Below are 21590 nucleotides of genomic sequence, written 5' to 3'. Positions count from 1 at the left end.
ATTTTAAAGGACATTATGTACTGACTGATTTTGACCACAGACTCAAGAATGTGCCACAGACACTATGGGCACAAGGACCGACTGACGTGGGTTACATGGACATAACGCCACACCATGTCACACTCAAAGCAGGAGTAGTGCTTTCACGCATTAGACAATACAAGTTACCACCTGACGCCGAAACAGCCTTATTGAAATTAGTTGACGAACTTATTGCACGAGGAGTAGTGGTGGAGACTGTCTCAAATGTATGTAACTCACCTGTCATCCCAATCCTTAAACGATCTGACCCTAGTGTACTGCCAGTGTACCGACTGATTATTGACCTACGAGAATTGAACAAATGTGTAGTACCACAATATCCAGTGGTGCCAGACATTTCTTCATTACTGACTGCCATTGATTCTGAGGCCACGTTCTTCACTGTCATAGACTTAAAGAACGCTTTCTTTAGTGTTCCCATTCATCCAGATAGCCAATATCTGTTTGCATTTAGTTTAAAAGGGCGTAGCTTTGTGTTTACAAGAGCTCCTCAAGGTTTTACAGAAAGCCCTAGCATTTACAGTCAAGCATTAAAAAGACAGCTGGACAGTGTTCACATGCCTCCCAACACTGCTCTACTACAGTACGTGGACGACATCCTAATTACAGCACGTTCAGAAAAAGAATGCGAGAATGCATCACTGACAGTTTTACATTTTCTGGCTGACAAGGGGCACAAGGTGTCCCCTTCCAAGTTGCAATTCTGTGAAAAGCAAGTGGTGTACCTTGGACACTTACTTTCCAATGAGGGTAGACAACTAACACGAGAACGCATACAGTTAATTTCTAACCTTTCACAGCCCAAGACACAGAAAGAAGTACGTGCATTTATTGGCCTCACTTCATACTGTAGGCAATGGATTCCCCAGTATGCCTATCTAGCCAAACCACTCATACAATTGACAACACAGGAGGCAGCCACTTCGACTGTCCTCCCTTGGACACAAGAACACACCTTGGCATTTGAGGAGTTAAAAAGAGCATTATGTCAAGCTCCAGTTCTAGCGACTCCAAGTTACAGTAAACCTTTTATGCTGTTTGTAACTGAACGGGATGGAACAGCGTTATCTGTCCTCACACAAGATCAAGCAGGAAAACACAAGCCTTGCGCTTATTTTTCTAGTACCCTAGATCCAGTGGCCCAGGCTCTGCCTGCGTGCTTGAAATCAGTTGCAGCAACAGCCCTAGCCATAAGACAAAGTGACTCTATAGTGCTGGGACACCCTCTGACAGTACAGGTTCCACATGCAGTGGAGGTTCTCTTAAACAGGACACAGACACAACATTTGACTGTAGCAAGACTGACAGGATATGAACTGACATTATTTCAACCACACATAGAGATCAGACGTTGTAATATTCTGAATCCTGCAACACTTTTGCCCTCAAGTACAGTAAATGCACCACCACATGACTGTGTGGAAGTAATGAATATAGTGACGAAACCAAGACAAGACCTGACAGATATTGCACTTCCAGACCCTGACCTAACGCTCTATGTAGATGGATCATGCATGAGAACAAGTGCAGGAGAATTAGTATCAGCCTATGCTGTGACCACTGCTACTAAAGTCATAGAGACACAGAAAATAGACACACTGTCAGCACAAGCAGCAGAGCTCATCGCTCTGACACAAGCCTGCATAAGAGCTAAGCACTTGAAAGTAAACATTTATACTGATTCACAATATGCCTTTGGCGTAGTTCATGATTTCGGGGTACTTTGGAGGGAGAGAGGTTTCTTGACCTCCCATGGGACCAAGATTCAGCACGGCCAGCTTATTCAAGCCCTGTTAGAAGCAATACATTTACCTACAGCCATTTCTATCCTGAAGTGCAAAGCTCACACCAAAGTTACAGACACCATTTCCCAGGGTAATGACCTGGCAGACCGAACAGCTAAACTTACAGCCCAGACACCAACAGACACGACAAGGACAGAGGTACCATTACTGACAACATGTATGACAGTTAGGGATCCCACTCAGGATGTACTCGACATACAGACACATGCCACTGCAGACGAGATAAAGAAATGGACTGAACAAGGAGGGGTCCAGACTGACCAAGGTTGGATGACTAAGGGAAAAGGCACATGGTTTCTTCCAGATTCTATGGTACAAGTAATCATTAACACAGCCCATAGTCCAGCACACTTAGGAGAAAAGGCAATGCTAGACAGCTTACAGAACATTTGGTTTAACAAGCACATGCGTGCAGCAGCAAAGCAAAAAGTACGAACATGTATGATCTGTTGTCAGTTCAATCCAAGGTAAAGGCATTCCGGTGGAACAAGGCGGATTTCATCCTCCTGACCACCCTTTTGAGGTCCTCCAGATGGATTATATTCAAATGAACAGATGTAGAGGTTACAAATATGTCTTGGTAATTGTGTGTGCACTATCTAGATTGACAGAAGCATATCCAGTCCCAGATTATACTGCTGTGACAACAGCCAGGCAATTAGTGCGCGAGTACTTCCCCAGGTATGGATTACCTCGGGTCGTCTATTCTGATAACGGCCAGCCATTCTCCTCTGAATTAATGAAACAAGTGTCTCTTCTGTTAGGATATACTTGGAAATTCCATTGTGTAAGACACCCTGAAGCAGCAGGCCTTGTAGAAAGACATAATCAGACACTTAAGACAAAACTTGCCAAGGTCTGTGCAGAAAAAGGCGTGGATTGGATGGTAGCCTTGCCGGTTGCCCTCTTTTACATGCGTATGGTAGCACATTCCAGAACAGGCCTATCTCCTTATGAAGTAGTTTTCGGTAGACCGCCAAATATGTGGGGTACGCCTATGCCTAGAAAAATAACTGATGTTGACAGTAACATGCTGACAGATTACCTGGCTTCCTTGATGTCTGCACTACTCTCTTGTCGTTCACAGGTTGCTGCCGCCTTCCCTGACAACACCCAGGTCAAGGAGCATGCCATAACACCAGGCGATTTTATTCTTGTGAGGAACTTTGATCGTTCAAGCCCCCTTGAGCCACGTTGGAAGACGCCGAAGTTGGTGCTACTAACCACGAGGACCGCAGTGAAGGTGGAGGGACGCAAGGGGTGGATCCACGCTCAGCATTGCAAAAAGTACTTTGGACAATCTGGAACTTTGATAGACCATAAGGACGATACAGACTTTGCGCCGCCTTTGCTAGAAAAGACTCCACAGCAGGAGTATAAATCTAAGTTAAGATCTAGTAAGTCAGACGTAGTTTAATTGTCTAAGTCCACTCGGTGGTGAATCAGTTAGGCTAGATTTCTGACATGTATAAGATCACATACGAGAATAGTAAGAAAAGAAACATGAGAGAAAAATACTGCAAACTATTACGCAGTAGATGTATAGTTACTTTGATCATTCTTTTTATTCTGTGCATTGTTATAATCTGTGTCAGTTTATTACTACATGTTTTCTTTCCTCTTGCCTCACATATGCACTCATCCCTTAACAATACTGTAGAGCATACATTCAGTGACCTGCCACCTCATGAACTGTCATATCGACTTGCATTGCGTAACAATACTTTTATTCAAATGTTACACCATTCTCATCAGACCAGCAATGCGACTAATTGCTGGGTATGTGGCCAACTGCCACCTTATCAAAAGGCGAAGGGAGTTCTGCCCTTCTATCCTCTACCGTTCTCACACAATGGTTCATGTGGAGCATGGTTTGCCTTAATGACCTCAATAGATAGAAAGTACATAGCTTATCCAGGTGGCTGGATATATGGAAACCTGAATAAAGTAATGAATGAAGCATGTTTTCCAGACAAAGACGGATTCCCCCAAAGGAAGGGAACCGATCTAGAGAATGAAGAATACGAGCAGGGAAATGCATCCGTTAATTTTATAATGTTAAATGTGCAGCCCAAGCAAAATACAGGTCCACCTTTTATTTCAGTTCTACCAGCAAAAGGTGATTTATGTGTTAATAAGAAAGGCTCTGTACATATGGGACACAGCGAGTGTAAAGTTGTAGTAGAGTTTAATGATGAAGGACTCTCTTCTTTCAAAACATCACGCCATACCTATTTCATTTGCGGTCAGACAGCCTATGTACATCTGCCCTTAGACTGGGGTGGGACTTGTTATATAGCATTCTTATTACCACCTGTATTCTTGGCCCCACCCCATTATCATAGAGATTCACAACTGGAACATGTTAGAGTAAAAAGAGAGACAGATACCTCAGGGATTGATCAGACTGAAACAGCTTGGGAGCAATATACAGATTTTAACAAAGGATTCTTTTTTTTCATAGGTCCCATCCAAAACAGTAAACTGATACGCAAATTAACAAGAACTCTTGAAGCAGTAGTGAATGTGACTGCGTCTGCCCTGGCGAACTTGACCCAGGAGCAGTCTGCCATTAGACTTGTCGTTCTTCAAAATCGCCTCGTTCTAGACGTCATCTTGGCGGATAGAGGCGGAGCTTGTAGCGTGATCCGATCTAGTTGTTGCGTTTTCATCCCAAATAACGCGCCATCTGTGTATGCAGCGATAACAAGGCTCCACAAGATTGCTCATGGCATACATCAAGACCCAGGCACATGGACTTGGTCCAGTTGGCTCTGGGGTGTGATATCTGCTTGGGGATGGAAAGTGTTGTCCTTCCTAGGATTGATCCTACTTATGATATTTGGTTGCTGTCTCTGTCTGCAGTGTGGCCCGCCCATTTGCGGCCTGTGTGCAACTGCATGTGTTCCACACCCAAGTATACAAAGGGTTAAGGACGAACAAATGATGCTGTATGATCAACTATACGGTCTCATGAATATAGATGTATCCTGAAGGGTTACGTAGGGGACAAGGAGGGAATGAGGGAAATGAAATTTTGCCTGACCAAGATGCCCCCTACGTGTACCCTATGATTACATGTATGTGCATGTCACCCATGCATATTTCTCTCAGTGGCCTGAATCACAAGGCCTCTGCAATCATGTCCTGCATTAGGATGCCAGTCTTTAAGTCTCCCATGTAAGAAATATCAAGTTAGCAAGTTAGGCCCATGTATTTGCATTTTGCACTTTTAAATAAATCACGACAAACCCTTTTTGTGGTTCATTCTGAACCACCAGTCCCTGAATTAATGTTTTCATAACTTCTGACACACTGAAGGATGCAGTTACGTATCTCTGACCTCGCATGCTTCTAGCTCAGCCGAAAGAAACCCAGCGAGGTCTGCCAAGACAGTATATTTTGCTTAACAGTTATCTGCATGCCCGGTGAAAAAGGTAAACAGAACCCGTCTGCTGAGATAGGGCCCAGCTTTTCTCTGTTTAAATGTCTCTGTTTAAATGAAATTACAGTACTTGCATCTGTGAAAAGCTCACAGCCCCATGTATTGAACGAAGAAATATATGCTTTTTCTGATTCTTAGCGATGAATAACCTTTTCTTCAGATAATACATCCCCGACTCAAGATATCAAGGTATCAGATAGTACCAGATGTGCTGGTCGCCCTGACACTGAAGGCTTCTCTACTAGACTTAAAGTCAGCTCTCCTCCCAGTTACACGTCAATTGCACGTCATGCTCAAATTGCGTGCACAAGTAGGGCAAAGTTCCAGCCTGTCATGTAACTCCTCCTCTATTTAGCCAGCCACCTATCACCCACCTGTGACTCATCAAGTGTACACCCTCATGCACGCCCACATGCTCTTATCTCTTTTTTGTCATGCTCTGCCTCGAGCCTTCCTTCCTACGCCCTATGTACAAGACAAAATGTATATATGTTGTTCATTGTTATGAAATGTTAGAAGACCCTTCCTGAACCTCAGTGGTGATGGAACAGATTCTCCCTTAACTCGAGTTATTGGAATAAAGCCCTTTTAACTTGGACACCACGGACTCTCTGCCTCTCATTTGATACATGCTAATTGTTAATGCCTAGAAATTATGCCAGGGTAATTATTTTATTTACCACACTCCTGTTTCTGCAGCTTCCTCATGATATACCAGCCCACTGCAAGAAATCTATTTTGTCTTCAGCAAGAGGTGGCCTCTCTTCGCCACAAAAATAAAATGCCGTTTGTACTCCGGTTATTGTCTGTGGTGGTGGCCAGTTGGCTGTCAGTGAAGTGGCACCCCAACCTGCTGTGATTGTTCTTTGCACCTCCAATCAGATTTCTGTGCAGTGAAGACTTGTCCTGAGGAAATGGCTGGATTTATCACCACAAGCATATCTTGCTCATTGTGAGTCTGACGCCCGGGGTCCTGCAGTGTGGGCATTTACATTTTCCTTAGGATGAGAAGAATATCTTAAAAGAAGCCCCTCGACCTATCATGTTGTGTTATTCCAAGAACCAAGAACAAGGAGTGCTCCCTTTTCTTATGTATCTAACAGAGTTTTTAAATTTTTATGAATTTCCATCTTCATACATTTTTTATTTTTATAAAAAATATCCTAATAAGTCTTCTAACTTAAATTTAAAAAAATGTTTATTTCTATACATTTTTTATTTTTATAAATGTATCCCAATAGGTCTTCTATATTTGAAGACGAACTAGCACTAGACCACTAGTAAAGACAGGTGCATCAATGGGTGAACACAAAACAATTCCTTTCCAATATAGTCAAAAACCACAGCTAAAAAAAAGTAATTTTGTTAAGAAGGACTGTATATTGATATCCTTTATTACTCATAAGACAAGTCCATAAAACAAATTGTATCTCAAAATTGTACAGCACAGATCACAGTTTAGTTTCATCAAAGCACAATATGAACAACAATTGTTGCAATTAAAAGGTTAAAATTCTACACATTATTAAACATAGTTAATGCATAGCGGTAACACAATGTACATCTAATGTATAACTTCATTGGTCCAAATCCTGTAATTCACGAACAATACAAAGAACATTTATTAACAATGAATATACATAAACAGCGAGCTCCTGTGGAACTGGCTGACTTAAAAAACAGTAGACGACGCGTTTCGGTGAAACAGACAATATTCATCACCTTCTTAAGGACAGTTTCTAATAAAAATTATTGCACTAAAAAGTCAATACAGTTAGGGTAAGGCATCCAAACGGTTAACTATTGGATGAGGTAGTGTTTTTTAGGAATCTTATAAATTGACCCCGAATCTGATTAATTCGTAATGGGTTAAGTAGAGTGTGTGGGATAAATCCACTTATGGGGCGTATCAATTGCCCGTAATACGAAAAATGATCAGTCTCTCCCCTCTGCTTTCACGAAACACGGTCTGACGTTGCAAAAATTATCAAAATACAGAGAGTTTAAGTTGTAATTCTCATCACCTTAACTGGGTATGTAATTATTTCCAGGTATCAAGAAGACCAATCATTAACATTTAGGGCCCGATGTAGGTCACCAAATACCGGTCGGTAACGGCCGAATTCGGCCGTTACCGACCGGTATTTGGTGAGTGAGATGTAGGAGGCAATATTTTGCACAATCTGTAAATTTACCGAATCGGTAAATTTACCGATTCTGTAAAATACTGAATCGGTCATTTTACCGATTCGGTAAATTCCAGATGTAGGTAGCACTGTTTACAGTGCTACAGGCCTTCAAAATTCGGTATTTTACCACCCAATCCTATTGGGTGATAAAATATCGAATACAGGTGTACATGCACATCTGTGCATGTACACCAGTGCCATGTGGCACACATGCCTGTACTTGGGGTGCTAGAGGGTGTCAAAGTGACACCCCCTGCACCCTTGCAGGATTCGGTATTTACCGAATCGGTAAATACCGAATCGGTATTTCCCATTGATTCCTATGGGCTTCAAGGCTCATAGGAATCAATAGGAAATACCGATTCGGTTTTTACCGAATCGGTAAATACCGAATCATACAGATTCGGTAATTCTAAAATAAGAATTACCTACATCTGCCCCCTTCCTATTTACCTACTCTTAAATACCGAATCGGTATGATTCGGTATTTAAGAGTAGGTAAATAGGAATTACCTACATCGGGCCCTTAGTGAGATAGAGGTCCTATTTGTTGTTGAACCTTTCAGTGTTTTTCATTACAACATGATATGTCATTGGACTCATCCTGCTTTTCTTCCAGAGGTACTTTTTGATTTCTGTTTGAACCAGGAGATTTCTTTACCTACTTTCTTTCTGACTCCGGATAGGCCGGTGGATCATGCTCATCACACTTTGGATGTTGGAAGGACTTTGGAATCCTACCTCAAAAGGGAAAAGTCATTTAGAGCAATCAGACAGGCACTGGCCTCGTGCCCAGAGTCATTTGGTAAACCGATAACTAATCAATGCCTATGGATGGTAGAGTGTATTCAGCTGGGTTATGCTAAAGCGGATTGATCACTTCCAGGTTGTCCCAGGGCGATCTAGACCAGAAGTAAAGCAGCCACAGCCACGCTTTAGAAAATTTGAAGGCAGCCGCATGGAGGTCAGCGCATACTTTTTAGTTTTCATTAGTAATTGGATTCCAGATGTCATGGTTGATGCCCAGGTGGGGTAAATGTCTCTCAGGATATTGCAAGGAGGATCAGTAACCTGTGGTTCAGGGTCGTGACCTGGCCCTGCAGGAGTGATCTGGACTCTCTAGTCCCGCCTCTAGACCTGGAAGACTCCAGGGTATCCGAGATCCCTGTTTCTAGGCGCTGTGAAGCATGCTGCAAACTGTTGCTCCAAGTCCCGCGGATTAAAAGGTAAAGGCAGGGTGGTCGAGCACTCTCTTAAAGGGGTCCCACTCTCTGGAACACCTTACCCCTTACCCTGAGACAAAACTCCAATCTAGTAGCCTTCAGGAAATTCTTAAAGACACACCTGTTCCTGACTATCTAAACCCTGCTTCCTTCTTGCTTGTTTATTGGTCTCTGGCTTTTGGTCTATGGTAAGGACAGAAGCGCGGAGATACCCCTTCGGGGGTCGAATTCCTGCGCTATATAAGCAAATAAATAAATAATAGATAAATGCTGCACTGTGTCAACAAGGGAAAGGAGCAGGGAGTGGGCTCAAGAGACAAATCAGGAGCCAGTGCTGTCCCTAGCCTAGGGTGACCAATGGTCTGTAATTTTCACGGACAGTCGGTAAATTAGCCCTTAAATCCATTGTACGTGATGAATGTCTTCACGGATAGCATTTCTCCGTAATTTCAGCCTCTCAGCTAAAGTACAAAAGTTTATTTACACAATTTAGATTCCCCCCAGCTGCCGGGCAAGGCTAGGGTGACCAGAATTTTAATCCCAAAAAACCGGGACATTTCACAAAAATAGAAGCAGGACTACAATTTTACTTCAAGCGATGAGAGCGCTCCTCAGCAGGGAATTACAGAACAGGCAGTAAGAACATACATAAAATGCAATTTTTAAACCTAGTAGCTTGCCTGTTAATTAAATTGCTTTCTTGAAACAACTGCTAACTATCCCTGCTTTGTAAAACCTAAAAAACACCTCCCACCCTTATCAGTCGACCCTCTCTAAAAACGGGGACAGGAGCTACATTTCTTGAAATTTGCTGGGACAGCTGGTTAAAAACTGGGACCGTCCTGGCAAAACGGGGACGCCTGGTCACCCTAGGCAAAGAAGTCTCTTGTGCTGCATTCCGAAGGGAGGGGCGACGGCTGAAAAGAAATAAGCCCAGGGTGTCTGCATCCCCAAAGAAATGCAGATGTGAGAAAGGCTGCTTGGTAGGCGTTAATTACTGCAATCCTTGGCGCTTCCTGATGGCACGGTATTTTGGGCCATATGTATCAAGCCTTTTGCGATTCGTTAAGGCTGAAATTCTCAGAATTTCCGCCTTAGCGAATCGCAAACGGCCTTTTTTCCAATTTTGAAATGTATGAAAAATTAGCAAAATAAGGAATCGCAAACAATTGCGATTCCTTATTTTGCTTAAGCATTTAAGGAATCGCAATTTTGAGATTCCTTAAATGCTATGTATGAAGCTTTTCAAAATTGCGAATTCAGGTTTAAAAATCGCAAATTACCACCAACTTGTAGTTGGTGGTAATTTGCGATTTCATGTAAATATGCACAATTGTGCATTTGTGAGGGTGGCATATGACGCACATACATGCCCATAGGGCATGTATGTGCGCCATATGCACACACATGTAAGTTTCACCACTGCACCCTTGAAATTATTCTCAAATTGTGATTAGCAAATTGCGAATTCGCAAATTGAGAATTATTTCACAGTCATTTCTATGGGCCTCCTGGCCCATTGAAATGAATGGGAAATGTACAATTGTACAACTCTGAATCCATTGTATGCTGGAACACAAATCTGTCCTAAGTGTTCCCTTTCCCTGTCAAATTTCCAGCCTTATCCAGATATCTCGCAGGGCTCCCCTCATCAAATCCCTCGGCAGAAAGACTGTTCTAGGAATTTCACTTTTTATGTGGTAAATTGTCGTTCATTACCACAACATAAACTAGATATCTTCCATCTCCTAATGGAAGAGAAGCCCAGTGCGATATTTCTCACAGAGACCTGGCTCCATGATAGTGCAGGTCCTGATGTTGCTACGGCACTCCCCCCGAGCTATGCTATTGTAAGGAGAGATCGCGTTGGCCAAATAGGAGGGGGCATTGCCATTATTTACAGCAGAGATTTCGCATGCAATTTTGAACCTGCAGATATTCCTAATTGCGAAGCAGCATCTTTTAAAATTACCCTTAGCCCCAATTTCACCTTCTCTGGCTTACTTATTTATCGCCCACCAGGTAATAACCCCTCATGGTCTGATAATTTGGTAAATTTTATTGTACCTCATCATTTAAAGGCTCAAAATTTTACAATACTCGGGGACTTGAACCTCCACTTGGAGGATAAGAACAATACGACGTGCAAAAATCTTATTGATGACTTTTTGGCGTTGAATATGACACTGCGTAATAAGGGCCCTACACATAAAGCAGGGCATTTGCTTGACCCCATCATCTCTAATATGGAAGAACTATCCTGGCTGAACACTATCCCTATCGGCTGGTCGGATCATTTCCTGGTACTTTTCACTATCTCTCTTCAATCCACTAAACGTCCCTCTATTACTCCTTCTGAATCTTTGAGGAGAAACTGGAAAAGCTTAAACCTAGATGATCTAAATAGTGCATTGAACAAAGATCTCCCATGTCTGGATGGAGACATGGAAAGCATAGCTGAGGCCACACAGATATGGCAAAGCGATGCAGTGAATGCCTGTTTGCCCTTATCCCGCTGCAAGGGAAAAGTACATCGTCCCCCTGGTTCACAGAGGCCCTCAAGAAAGAAAAATCTACTTGTAAGAACTTGGAGAGACAGTGGCGTAAAAATTACGAAGGACACCAAAAAGAGATCTACCGTAGGGCTAGAAATAGCTATCACTCGGCATACATGAAAGCTAAAGCATGCTATGTCACCACGACCATAAATACAGCTATTAATAAATCCCAGACTCTTTTTAACACGGTGAAGGAATTGGCTGGAGAAAATTCAAGAGCAGATGCTCTCCCTCTTAGTACTCAGCAATGCCAGGACTTGGCGTCCTTCTTTACTGGAAAGATTGAGAAGATTGTCTCTAATATTGATAAACATAGTATTACCTCCTTTAATCAAGAGGACACTTCTCAAATCTTTAAAGGCAACTGTCACCTTGAAGACTGGCCTCCCATTACATCGGATAAACTGAGGAAATTGCTTAAATCTATTAAATCAGGTTCTCCTCGCGATCCTATTCCAATCAGCATTATTAGCCAATTGGAGGATTCCACCCTGACACCCATTATGGAGACACTTAATGCGTCTATGGAACAGGCCTCTGTTCCCGCTTTATGGAAACATGCCATAGTCAGCCCTTTGCTGAAAAAGCCAGCTGCCGATCCTACGATATTGGCCAATTATCGACCAATATCGTTGCTTCCTGCTTTTTCTAAAATGCTGGAGAGGCATATTCATGAAGTTCTCTCCACATTTGTGGAAAATAATGAATTACTTCACCCGTCTCAGTCCGGTTTCAGGAGCGGCTATTCCACTGAAACCGCCCTGCTTGGGATCACGGAAAAAATCCGAGAGCTCAGAGATGATGGCCAAACGGTGGCCCTGGTCCTATTGGACCTAAGCGCGGCCTTCGACACCATCTCTCACTCCAAACTGCTCATCAGGTTGGGGGAGAGTGGTGTCGAGGGCAAGGCGTTAGAATGGATCAAATCATACCTATCCCTACGGACCTTCCAGATCACTTCCTCTGAGGCCTGCTCGGATGTTTTCTATTCTCCCCACGGTGTACCACAGGGATCTATCCTGAGTCCCCTTTTGTTTAATTTGTACCTCCGCCCACTAGCCTACCTTGCAGAGAACTTCGGTCTGGTTTTGATGACCTATGCAGACGACTCTCAGATTCTGTTTTCACTATCTAAATCTGACTCGTCTGATTCTTCTGCACTTAAAACAGGCCTCCATGAAATTTTCTGCTGGATGTCGGCCAACCAACTCAAATTAAATGGGGAAAAAACGGAGATCCTTCTCCTAGGGAACAGTAAAGATCTCTGGAGCGACTCCCATTGGCCGACTTCACTAGGCAAGCTTCCGACCCCAGCCACTCAGGTCAGAAATCTTGGGGTCATCATTGATGACAGCTTATCTATGGTGCAACAAGCAAATAAAGTGGCTGGCATATGTTTTACTATTCTCAGATGGTTACGCAAGATTGTCTGGATGCTACCACCGACCACCCAGAAGACCGTAGTCAATGCCTTAGTGACATCTCGGCTTGACTACGGTAACATCTTGTACCTGGGTGCAAACAAAGCAGTAATAAGACGCTTACAACTGGTGCAAAATACTGCGGCCAGACTGCTTTGCAGAATTCCGAGATATGCCAGGATCACTAAACATCTCAGGGACCTGCACTGGCTCAGGGTCGAAAATCGGATTCGCTTTAAAACCCTGAGCTACCTGTTCAAAATCAAAGCCGGTACTGCTCCCAAGTATCTTCAAGATCTTGCCAAGCCTTACCTACCCAACCGCAATCTTCGCTCAGTTACATCAGCGAACTTTGCGGTACCAAGGTACAAACGGGCTAGAATGGGCGGAAGATCCTTTTCATTTCTGGGTCCAACTCTTTGGAACACACTGCCCACTGCAATACGCAAAGAAGAAAACTATAGGAGTTTCTGAAAAAGTGTGAAAACCTGGCTGTTTGATAAATAATTTGCCTTTGGATCTGTTTTCTCTCTAGTTGTGTCCTGTGTCTTTGCTGTTTCGGCGCCGGGAAACCCTTTGTGGGTAGCTGTGCGCCTTATAAATGCTATAAAATAAATAATAATAAATTATTCCTTATTTGCGAATTCGCAAATTGCGAATTCGCAAATAAGGAATAATTGGAAATCGCTAAAAAATAGCGATTTTCTACATACATACCATTTTGCGATTTCTAAATAGCGATTCCTTAAAAATCGCTATTTAGAAATCGCAAATGGTGATGATGATACATATGGCCCTTTGTTTTTGCGGGTATAGTTAGTGGGCAGAGTTCATGAACTCGAAAATCTATTGAAAGACCAAGAGACTAGGACAGAGCAAGCTGTGAAAGAGGCGTTCAAGCGACAGAGAGAAGCATGCAGCAATCTTGAGAAATAAAAAGGTACAGAGATGGAACTGCTAAATACCAGCTGATGTGCGATTTATTTTCACCAGCTGTAGGCAAGCGGTGAGATGGCCACCTAGGAGTTTGGCAAAGAGAATATGATCCTCTAAGTATACATTTTCTACTTTATGAAATAGTATGCAAAAGTGTGCAATAGCACCCTCAGCGTCCCATTGCTGACTTCCATATATCCTACAGCATGCTGTCAGGGCTCACTGAGCTATTCATCCTTCCAAGTCTGATCAACTGACTACAACTCAGTTCGGCAAAAAATAAACCCTGTAAATAGGAATTTATTCTTGTTCTCTCTTCCTATGTCTTTATCTACACCCCTTTGATAGAGAGACACATGGTTTGATGCTAATGCCTCTTTCAGCCCATGAAAAGACCAGAACAACTTCATGGCAGTTGCATATATGGGACATAAGTTCAAACATAAGTTTAAAAAGAGTATTGTATCTGCATCTTGCCTGGCCTCCTCTAATGTGTGTGTAAAACGTCTCTTTTGCCTGGAATTTTTGTCCTGAATTTTGACCTTCTGTCCTGAATTTTTGTCCTGAATTTTGACCCTTTGTCCTGAATTTTTACACTCACCGTCCTGAATTTGCACCAATGCCAGAGACAGTCCATGCTCTTGGGGCGTTTGCGAGGCAAGCACCACGTGCTGTATGTCCTGGGCCTATGAAAGGGCTGCTGTGGGGCCCGAGGACTAAAGACATGACACCGTGGGGGGTCCTGGGCAAACCACTGTTGAGCTATGTGCATGGTTGTTGTAACCCTGGATGTTGGTTTTGCTGTGTCTCGGGCATAGCTAGGTGGAGTCATGACACAATAATTATTTTGCCGTATTAATTTGGCCTTTTCCCCACATCACAGCTTTGTTTTCACAGACCTTGTTGACCACCTTCAAAGTTGGCTGATCAAGCCGTTACTCCACATCCTCCCCTATTGCTCATAAAAGGATGCATAGGGGAACAGTAAAGAAGAGAGCTTTAAACAAACTAGGAGGCAAGCTTTTCCACTACACACACTTATAAACAAGATTCACAGGCCTGTTTACAGAAATTGAGCTCTCTGAAGAATACTGGAAGAGGCAACAGCAAACGGAGAATTGGAGCGAGAGAAAACACGAGCGCTTGTGTGAAGTGTTAAAAAATGAAGAGCAAAGTAGGTCCTTAAATGATCGTACACTGGGAGCAGAGGATGGACACTAGCACTTGCTCTTGTGCAGGGCTAAAACTAGGGGCATATTACCACCAACTAGCGATAATTATCGCTATGTTGGCTTAGCGGCAATATTTTTATCGCCGTGCTTGCTATTATCAAGGTTTATCTCCTAAGTGATAAAAATCGTCCGAAATGCATGAATATCGCTGAAAAGTCAGCGATATTCATGCATTACCGAGCTAATGCTCTTAGCCATGTTATCCACCTACCATTGGATAACATGGCTAAGAACGGCTATGGGGCAGGTGTTAGCTTTTGGAGAAATTCGCGCTTAGCGCGAATATCTCCAAAAGTTGGTAATAGGAGATAGCGATGTTAGCGACTGTTTCCAGTCGCTAACATCTTGGCACGCCCACTTTGCATGTCATTAGCGATAAATATCACTGACATGCAAAGCGGGGCCCAAGATGGTCGCTATCTCCTACTAGCTGTCGCTAACTGGTGTTAGCGACAGCTAGGTAATAGGGAGATAATTTTATCTCCGCTTTCTTGGCTTTTAAAGCCAAAAAAGCGGAGATAAACCCCCTTGATAATATGCCCCCAGAAGAGGCATAACGCATGCATGCCATGGACAAATGGGGCGAAAGAATATGAGAGCAATAATGGAGCCAGCCAATGGGAAGTTGTTAGACCTGGCACCTTGGCGTGAGTTTCCCTTCCACTTTTTGCTGTTGTGCCTCAAATGTTTTGCTGGTGTCTGCTACTCAGGGCACTGCGCCACGGCCAACCCGTGCCGCAGTGCAAGTGCTCCCTACTGTAAAGTGTACATGTGATTGATGTCCATGATTGGTTCATTGGATTTACTGTTAGTCCCTAGTAAAGTGCACTAGGAGTGCCAGGGCTTGTGAATGCCAATACTGCTAGTGGGCCTGCAGCGCTGGTTGCGCCACCCACAGAAGCAGCCTTAAAATGTGTCTAGGGTCTGCCATTGCAGAACCTGCGTGCAGTCTGGTACTGTCATGCTAGCTGGGCAAGTGCACCCACTTGCCAGCCCCTGAACCTTCCCTTAACTTCATATTAGTCACCCCTATAGTAGGCCTGAGGGCAGGGTGCATTGTAGTGTAAGGTAGAACATGCCCTGATGTGTGTGGCATGTTCTAATAGTGAATTACTGCCAAATTCGTTTTTCACTATTGTAAGGCTACCTGTTCCCTTCTAGGCCAGATGGGCTGCTGGAATTATTACACTCTATAATCCCAGCAGGCTCAGGGAACATGGTAGAAATTCATGTTTAGTATGCCTGAACTCAGAATAATAAAATACTTCTTTTAGTAAAGTTTATTTTAATATCCTGTGTTTGCAAATGCTACTTTTAGAAAGTTAGCATTTGCTTGCCTAACCATTTCAGCCCGCCTCTGCTTGGATGTGGATCTGACTGTCTGGTGTGTGTGAGTGACAGGGCTGGGAGTTGACAGGTAGTGAATAGCCAGATGACACCTTAATGGGTGGTGGGAGTTTCCCCTGAATGATGCATCAGGCTGTGCTCTGCCTCCACAATGCTGGCTCCGCCCTCCTGGGGAGCGACTGATGACTCAGCCTGCACCTGGCCCAGGAAGGACCGAAGCTTGTCAACAAGGTACTCAGGCCACTCCTGCCCTCTCAATGCCGGCTCCGCCCCCCTGGGGAGCGGCTGATGTGCCTGCCCTCACACTGAATACAGAAGTCATAAGTACCCACAACAAGTACTCAGAGACTGAAGCAGTTATGCAGAGGCCCCCCTGGCCAGTGAGAACAAAAGAAACTGTGTATAAAAGTAGGAGCCCTGCTCCTTGTAAATTAGATCCAGTTTGCGCAAAGAAGAAGCTCTGCCTGAAGAGAAGGACCCTGGAAGCTGCAAGGAGAAGTACTGACTCTGACCCCAAGAGACTGGCCTGTAGTGGGTGCCTTGCTGCTGAAGGAGAGCAGGAGAAGAAAGACTGAAAGACTTTGCTTTTATCCACCTTGTGCCAAAACTTTTACCAAGATCTCCAAGGGCTTGCTGTGAACTTGCCCCCTGACCAGCGCCCCAGGAACAGTGGGCGCTACCCTGTCCCCCTGGAAGAAGGAGCTGCTGTGAGCCAGCAACCTGATCGACACAGCTGCTAAAGGAAAGAGGAGCGCGCCGTGAAAGAATCCCTGCGCCCCTCCTACGAGGCCCTTGGCACCCCGTCCCGCCGAGCACCGCATCTGCTAACTGGCCGGCACCAGGTGACACCGAAAGGTCCAGCCTCGCTGGCCTAATCACCGTCCCTACCGCCTGCCTAACTGCGAAGCACCGCAAGAACGGACTTAGCCAAGTATCTGCTGTGACCTGAGAGGCTTGTGTGCGCCTCACGCTGCTACCCGGGGCTCTGCCCCCCTTTTCCAGGACCTGAGGTGTGTCGCCGTCTACCCGACCCGCGCCGCAACGCCAACCTCCGAGCCAGAGCCGAGCCGCCGCTCGCTCCAACCTCGGGAGGAAGACACCGCGACGTGGACCACCGAGCCGGCCTGCACCCGACCCCTTCAAAAAGACAAAGGTACTGTTTCCCGTCCCGCGGTGCGAGCCGCTGTCCCACCTCGCTCGCACCGCCATCTGCCTCAGCCGAGTCCCCGGAGCCACGCAGTGAGCACTCCCCGGGCCCCCGCTCTCTCCCCTGACAGCCGTGCAGCGCGCTCGTCAGGCTGACAGTGACTCCCCGGCCGCCGATCCCGCTAGAGGCGGGAGATTGGGCAGACCGGGTCCGATCGTTGGCACAGAGAGGCCCTGGCTGATTGAAATTCTTGCTGGAGGAACGTACCAGGACTAGGGAAGAGTCCGCAACCCTTTTTAAGCACCAGAACAATTCTTTTAACGCTGATACAAAGACCTGTGGCATAATCAGAGAGTAACTGGAACCATTTTCTTAAACTACGCAAAGACTGTATTTACAAGCCTGATCTAAAGATATATATAAAGAAGATATTTTTACAGAAATACAGTCTAGTGTCATTGTGTGGTGGGTTGATGGTCATTGTGTGTGATGTTGCAAATGTTTAACCCTATGTACTCCAGAGTTTAGCCTAGACTGCTTGCGCCACACTACCTAAAGGGCGAGTAGGGGTTATTTCTGGGAGTAATCCTTTGCCCTGACTTAGAGGAGAGGGTCAAACCTGCGCCAACCAGAGACCCCCAATTCTAACAGAAGTCTATTGTTATATTTCACATAGATGCCCTAATATAGGCATGGTTTGAGATGCCCATATATAGGCATAATCTTTCACCTAAATTAGTTCCCTATTCTCCACAATAAGAGACGCTGAGGGCTGAAACTTATCTAGACTGTGGTTTGGGTACAGAAGGAGGGTGTTTGCGAACAATGACCTCCTGTACCATCTTTGATGCGCTCATCCAGTATGATTAAATATTCATAAGAGTTCTAGGAGACCAGGCAGGGGGCTAAAATCCACCTGCATAAACATCTACTTAAACGGTTCATCCCATACGTCATCTTCATACCCAACAATGGCTAACACAAGACACAAGTGACAAAGGGACTCTATACTTTTCTGTATAAATACAGCACCTCTTGCTATCAGTAGTTAGGGGGAACCGAGACTTCCAGGCCGACACACTGACCAGAGACGCTGCATGCAGCCGCTCCAGCTGACAGTGGTCTAACCATCCCTTGCGGGGTGTCCAACTCGAGACCAGGACGAGGTCCCACACTCTCATTATTCAGGTAATGGGGTTCGACTATATCCTAGCGGGATTCTTAGCTCTTTCGTACCTACTCACATGCTAGGTACACTTAGGTAGATCTAGGAACTACACTACATGGCGCAGCCAACGTTGGTTTGGTACTTATTTAACAGTAGAATCTGATTAGTTCAGTCGTGATTTTTCCCAGAGACCCCTACTCACGAACAGCAGACGTCTGGAGTGGGAGGGCACAAATTCCGCCACAGCTGAGTAGGTGCGATATTCTATTTATTGGTTTTTGGTTAATCAGCTTGAAGGACATTTTGTTGCCAAAATTGTGCAAAACACTTTATCTTAATTTCCTTGGACAGTTATTCTCTGTCTTAAACACAATGACTACTGAAGAAGGACAATTCGACCCCCTGGCACAAGTACATCAGTCAGATAAGGAGGTAGATGCCAATGCAATACATATTGCACCCAATGGCAGATACTCACTTACACGTAAACTTTTCAAACATGGCCTAACAGCCAGGGGGGGTATAGTGATATTCGTGATAGAGGCACACGAAGATTTCCAAACAGAGGTATTCTATTCTGAGGTTACATTCCCAGCAGCAAATGCTAGAACAAAAATGTTCCATTATTACGTACATGAAGAAGTCCCAGCGTTCTACACTCCGTTTGAGGAGACTGAAATTCATCTTACCTACCAGGAACATATTTTCTGGTTTAATGGCACCCTATCCCACTCAAGAAGAAGAGCAAGACTCGGTCCATTAGGAAGACCAGGAGCAATATGGCCGATATTAGCGACCTATGCACCACATCCTGACATTGACACAATGCCAAATAATGAATTGCTCTTTCAACACAAAGAGTTGATAAAACTTTACAGAAACATGACACAATTCGTCATGAGGACACATGCCGTCCGACCGACAGTAATTACCCCAAATGCAGCTCCTACACAGAGCACAGCTACTAAAATGACTCCACAAACATTACACGCGGTAATGGGTAAATTGCCCACAAAACGTGTACAAATTCCGTTCTGGGTAGCTCAGAAAATAACCCAGTTAAAAGCAGTATTCCCAAATACCACGTGTTAGACCTGGCACCTTGGCGTGAGTCTCCCTTCCACTTTTTGCTGATGTGCCTCAGATGTTTTTGCTGGTGTCCGCTGCTCAGGGCACTGCGCCTCGGCCAACCCGTGCCACAGTGCAAGTGCTCCTTATATAAAGTATAACTGTGATTGATGTTCATGATTGGTTCGTTGGATTTACTGTCAGTCCCCAGTAAAGTGCACCAGGAGTGCCCGGGCTTGTGAATGCCAATACTGCTAGTGGGCCTGCAGCGCTGGTTGCGCCACCCACAGAAGCAGCCTTTTTAAATGTGTCTAGGTCTGCCATTGCAGAACCTGCGTGCAGTCTGGTACTGTCATGCTGGCTGGGCAAGTGCACACACTTGCCAGCCTCTAAACCTTCCCTTAACTTCATATTAGTCACCCCTATGGTAGGCCCAAGGGCAGGGTGCATTGTAAGTGTAAGGTAGGACAAGCCCTGATGTGTGTGGCATGTCCTAATAGTGAACTATAGCCAAATTCGTTTTTCACTATTGTAAGGCTACCTGTTCTATTAGGCCAAGATGGGCTGCTGGAATTATTACACTCTATAATCTCAGCAGACTCAGGGAACATGGTAGAAAGTCAAGTTTAGTATGCCTGAACTCAGAATAATAAAATACTTCTTTTAGTAAAGTTTATTTTAATATCCTGTGTTTGCAAATGCTACTTTTAGAAAGCTAGCATTTGCTTGCCTAACCATTTCAGCCCGCCTCTGCTAGAATGTGTATCTGACTGTCTGGGATATGTGAGTGACAGGCCTGGGGGATTACAGGTGGTGAATACCAGGATTACACCTTGGTGGGAGTGCCCCTGGACTCTGAATAGGGGTGTGCTCTGCCACCACAATTCTGGCTCCGCCCCCCTGGGGAGCGACTGATGACTCAGCTGACACCTGGCCCAGGAAAGGAGAAGCACTGTCAACAAGGTACTCCTGGCTGCCCCTGTCCCCACAATGCTGGCTCCACCTCCTGTGGAGTGTCTGATGTGCCTGCCCCTCACACTGAAAGAAGAAACCAGAGTACACCCAACAAAGTGCTCAGAGACTGAAAGAAGTTATGCAGATGGCCCCCCTGGCCTGTAAGAACAAAGAAAATGCTGTATAAAAGTAGGAGCCCTGCTCCTTGTAAATCAGAATCCTGTTTCCCACAAAGAACCTCTGCCCAACTAGAAGGAGAAGAAGACGCTGGAAGGACTGGCCTGCTGCTTGCGTTGCTGAGGAAGGAGAGGAAAAGACTTGCTGAAAAGACTTTGCAGACTTGTGCTGAAACTTTCTCCAAGGGCTTGACTGAGCTTGCCCCCTGAACTGAACCCCAGGACCAGTGGGTTCATTGTGCCTTCGCTCGTTTCTATCTGCCAGCCGTGTGTGCCTCCCGCCGGAGTTGAGTCTGCGCCCCTCATCGCCCCTCCTAGGGCTGTGGCACTCGGGAGCTCGCCTGCCCTTTACCTGTGAAAGCCACGCTCCTTGGAGTCGCTCTCTGCCCCCGGGTCAGACTGCCTGCTCCTCTGCCCCTGCCTGCCACTGAAGCGCGCTGAAGCGCTCACTCGGCCCCTCCCGCCGGAATTTCCTCCAGGCCGGTGATCTACGCCGAGACTGCAGCTCGCACGTAGGACCATGCCCTGCTGTCCCCGCTCGCCGACCCGAGGACTTTGCAGGCCGTGCCGCCCCCCTGTTGGGAGACCCCAGTGCCTTCTGTACCGAGGTCGTGGGCCGCGCTCGCCTGTGCGCACGCACCTGCCGCAGACGGAAATCCCAAGGCGCTGACAGGACCGAGTCGCGCTGTCCGTGCACAACTTGTCCAACCCCGAAGGAATCAAAGCATTCTTAAGGATCCTACACCAGGCTAGGGGCCCGCAACATTTTATTTCCCCCTTTCGCACCAGCCGCTCCTGTAACCGTGAGTAAACTGTATGCTTCAACCCTGGTACGCCTGGCCTCCCAGTTACCCGCCTTCCTACCTGCAGCGCACCAAG

This window comes from Lissotriton helveticus, chromosome 7, assembly GCF_964261635.1.
Source record: "Lissotriton helveticus chromosome 7, aLisHel1.1, whole genome shotgun sequence".
NCBI lineage: Eukaryota > Metazoa > Chordata > Amphibia > Caudata > Salamandridae > Lissotriton > Lissotriton helveticus.
This window is presented reverse-complemented; position numbering follows the sequence as displayed.